Below are 4,418 nucleotides of genomic sequence, written 5' to 3'. Positions count from 1 at the left end.
CTAACCGAGAGAATTGCTTGAAAGAAACGCGACACCAAATGAGCGGTCAGAACAAAGCCTCAATACGGTGTTCCCATGGTGTTTGTGGCTGCCTTGTCTTTTGCACAGAGTAAAAGACAAGGCAGCCATCGAATAGGGCCCGATTGTTCCTACTTGGTCAGCCGAGGAGCAAGGGGGGGGAGCAAGCGTCTCAACCAAGCAAAGCTCACCATGGGGAAGGTGGCTATGCCAACTAGCCTGATGCCCTGCTCCCGCAGTGACGGATAATCGTACTCTGGTTTCTCTTCATAATGACAAGTCTTTCGCCTTTTACTAAAGATTTCTGTGGAGAGCAGCACTAATGAGTTGTTTCTATTTTTGGCAGGCTTTACCTTTGCCGGTGAAGCCCTTTCTGTCTGTGCAAAAGAAATCTTGTTACTGTGCAGAGTGACTTCTCTGAGTAGAGTCGCCTTACTTGTTGCGACTGTGCCGATGTTCGAAGCTGGAGTGCAAAGTTGTTGCTTGAATGGTGCTCGCTGGAGCGTGCGGGAGTGCAAAGTTATACCATTTAAAAGGGCTGAAGAGTGCTCAGTGCAGCGGGTGGTGCAAAGTGACACTCTGGCCACCTATGGCCATGAAAAGAACACCGCTACAAGTGCGCATTGTGCTAGGAAGGGCCCTCGGACGTGAACCAGTGGACAGTTATCGCTTCTCTGCCTTTTGGCTAAGATCAAGTGTAGTATCTGTTCTTATCAGTTTAATATCTGATATGTCCTCTATACGAGGACTACATATTAAATGGATTTTTAGCAATAGGAGTTGAAAAAGTAGCTTGCTCCGTTCACTCCAAGCATTGACCCGGTACTGCAGTGCCGCTGGGAACGGTGCGCTCTTCTCTACTCTTGTGAAAAAGCAAACAGCGGTGCAGGATGGAAGTTTCAGGGAGCCCAAGATGAAACTTTCTTTTAGTCTGCTGAGAAAAGAGAGTGAATGCGAAGTAGAATTTAACACGGCTCTGGGAGCGAGCCGAGTGCGGGCTAACCGGGAGAATTGCTTGAAAGAAACGCCATATCAAATGAGCAGTTAGAACAAAGCCTCAATACGGTGTTCCCGTGGTGTTTTTGTTGCTGCCGCTGTTTGCTTTTTCACAAGAGCGCACCTGTTGAGGGGGGGCCTGGGGGGGCCTGGGTGATGGTGGGTCTCAGGCTCGGGCTGCTGCGACTGTTGTGACCGGGTGGTTTGTTTGTTTGTTTTTTGTTGTTGTTTGTTTGTTTTTTGTAGAGGTCCTCCGGGGTGGGGTTGGGTTGAGTGGGTTGGGGTGGGATGGGTATCTTCTGGGGGTACTGTAGCTCCCGTAATATGGTCGCTGCAGGCCCCGAGCCTGGTAGACATCAGGCCCTCCTGTCCTGTGTTGGCTCCCTGGTAGCGGGGATGCCTATTGCAGCCAGTCCCTGGCTGCCCTCTCTGGGGGAGAGTAGCTCCCCCGGTGTATATCCCCAAACCCCTCTCCCTTCTGGCTCCTGTACACAGCACACACTCACACATGAAGGGTTTTGGGGGCGTGTGTGTTCGGTGGGGTGTAGTGGACTCTGCAGTAGTTGCACTCTGCAGTTCCCCGCCCCTGTTTTAATTACACCTTAGACATTACTACTTATCAAACACACTCACACACACACATTAGGTCTTGGGGGGTGGTTACACTGAGTGGCATCTGGTGGGCGGGGCTCTTTGGGTATGTAGGCTGCCCAGAGGGCCACGCTCCCAGTTCTACAAGTTTGGCTGCCCCTCAATTTTAATTGCTCACTATTAGAAAATATTGAAGAGCCAGAAGGGTGAGGGGAGGGGTCTTCTTCGCACACCCCTGCTTCCTGGTTGCTGCTCGGGGCGGGAGGGGCCAGGAGGATTAATTAATTGTTCTGCTGGTTTGGGGTCTGTGGTGGCTGGGGGGCTACTGGCCCCCTGGTGTGCCCGCCGCACTACACCCCAGCGGAGTCGAGGGAGGGAGGACGTGTGGATGTATGGGACATGAAAGTGTGTGTGTTAATGATTGGGCCTGGATCTTGGACTTGCTGTCGCCTGGCCTGCCTGTGCTTCTCCCGATGGGGGGGGCGGCGTGGCCTCTCCCCGCCTCTCGCGACTTCACCCACCTGTGGGCACGTCTTGACTCCCAGGGCACTTGGCCAGGGGTGCTGGGGCAGGCGCTCATCCACTGTGTGGCTGTCTGGGGCGCTTGGCCCTCCTGGGTATTGGGTGGGGCCTCTGCCGGGGGGTTTGGGGGCGCTCGGGCTCCTGGGACCCGGATCCAGTGCACGGCCCATGTCTGGGCGGCTGGGGCCTGGCGACGTCGGTGGGCTGTTGCCCCTGGCTCCCGGAGGGCCTCTGCCCTATGCTTATGGGGGCTCTTTCCGGGGGCTTCCTCTGCAGTCTTCTGGATGGATGCGTGGTTGCCCCTGCGGTGGGCTTCCTGGGTTCTGTGCTCTGTGGGGGCTGCTGGTGGCCTGGGTCTTGTGGCCCTCTCTGCCTGCTTCTGATTGCTTGGGGGGGCTGTGGATTGTGGCCCTGTACGCTTATACACTCATAACTAAGCACGGTTATCATGTAGGTCCTGTGCCATGGGTGTTGCATGTTCTCACACACACACAACTACATTCATTAGTCCAGTAGCATGGTCGCTAAGCAGTTGATGTATTATCATGTCGTCTCAGGTCATCTATATCCACAGCTGTGTTGTATGCGATTGCCGCTTCTTGTGCTTGTTTTTGTTTGTTTGTGTGTTTGTTTTTTCTCTGCTTGTCTGCTTTCAGGTGCTCCTGGCGCTAAGGCTGGATTCTCCTCAGAGGCCATGGATTGTTGTCTGTTTTGTTTTTTACAGGTGTAGCAGCTGGTTGTCTGGTTTTTGTTTCTATTTTTGTTCTGTTTCCTCTTCTTTCCTCTTCTTCTTTCCTTGTCCCCCGGTCCGGTTCAGTTCTATTACATGTCATATATTGTAAACAGAAATAAATAAATGGGCATCAAGGGGAGCTTTACATTTATAAAACTTCCCTTGGCAAAGCAAATCTGTTTGGCATCAAAGGTATTCAGACTACAATTCTGCTGCCATAATGCTGAACATGATAAGGGGAAAAAAAAAAAAGTAAAGAAGACAGTTCTGTCGAAAGCCAGGGACTAGACCTGTTCTAAGTTCTATACTTTTTAAAAGGGGCGTGTTTATCAACTATGGAATTAGAAGATTTACAAAAAGTATATTCAACAGATCAGTTAAAAAAAAAGCCTGCTCATGGAGATGTTTCAGGATCTGGATACCAAGCGTGGACCTAATGTTTTCATTTTTGCAATTCTGATACAGGCTATTGAGCAGTGATAACTAACACCAAGTTCAGATACTGCGGATTTTCTACCTTTGATTTGTTAAGATTGAGCCAATCAGGGACAACCTTGAAGGATCTCTTAAGTTTGGTTTTGTAGGATCAGTAATTACCTGAGAAAGGTTGATATTGGTACACACCTTTTTTAAATGATCAGAGGCAGAGTTCAACTTGTTTAAATTAAAATTGCCACACAGAGATTGGGTTTAGGCCACATGCACACAGAATGACATCAACAAATATAAGAAATATTAAACATTTACACATAGATTTTTGAATACACGTAGAGGAATGATACTTTGAAATGTGCTCATTGCGGAGTTATGATCAGTTGAGTAATGAAGGTTGAACTATTCTGGGAAACAGGTTCTATTCCCAGCATCATGATAGACACTCCTGATATAGAAGGTTTCGCTAACGCATTGGAATTGTTTTACTATTTTCATATGGATGTGCAATGAAGAATTGCTTGCTGCTGATAAATGCAAAGAAGAACAGCTTACACATAGATGCTCACATATAGGCTGCTGAATGCAATGAAGACCTGCTTATCCAGTAAAGTTCAATGTCAATGTGTAATATTCAATTAGGATTTGCAAAACAGTGAAGTTAAACAATGAATGGGTCCATAGTCGGTATGAGAAGACTACAGGAATATTTACCTGGGTGTACGTTCAAACAGAGATGAGAAAATTGCGATAAATAATTGTTTGTTTGTTTGTTAGTATGTATATGAATGTTATGTGTATAAACTGTGTTGAGTTATAGTTACTCAGTAGTGTCTCAGTGAAACAACCGATGGGGGAAGCCTTGCGGTGACAACAAAAGCAGTGTTTTACTGATCAGTCAAGTTGCTCCAGTGTACTCCATACAAACTGGTTGGCTACTTAAGGGATAGAAAATGGGGAATACTTGTTTTAAAGCAAACAAGGAATTAGATGAGAAAAATACATGTTTTAACAGGACCCAGACAATATTAAATACTCAGACAGATGGGAGAAGAAGTGTAGTTTTGTAGGAAATCACAAAATTATTACATAAAATTAGTGAAATAAATTGAAGAATGCCTTTCTG

At 47.6% G+C, this 4,418-nt stretch overlaps 2 non-coding genes across 2 annotated transcripts; both read left to right on the top strand.

Annotated features, from left to right (window-relative positions):
• The first annotated feature begins 269 nt into the window (after positions 1-269).
• LOC140277600 (U5 spliceosomal RNA) lies at positions 270-379 on the top strand. The gene has a single exon (XR_011909107.1). It is a non-coding gene; the product is annotated as a U5 spliceosomal RNA (small nuclear RNA).
• A 304-nt stretch (positions 380-683) lies between these two features.
• LOC140277617 (U2 spliceosomal RNA) lies at positions 684-874 on the top strand. Its single transcript, XR_011909122.1, has one exon. It is a non-coding gene; the product is annotated as a U2 spliceosomal RNA (small nuclear RNA).
• Positions 875-4,418: the final 3,544 nt, after the last annotated feature.

The sequence above is a fragment of the Leuresthes tenuis genome, unplaced genomic scaffold, assembly GCF_036924035.1.
Source record: "Leuresthes tenuis unplaced genomic scaffold, fLeuTen1.0.hap1 SCAF_19, whole genome shotgun sequence".
In the NCBI taxonomy this organism is placed as follows: domain Eukaryota; kingdom Metazoa; phylum Chordata; class Actinopteri; order Atheriniformes; family Atherinopsidae; genus Leuresthes; species Leuresthes tenuis.
This window is presented reverse-complemented; position numbering and strand designations above follow the sequence as displayed.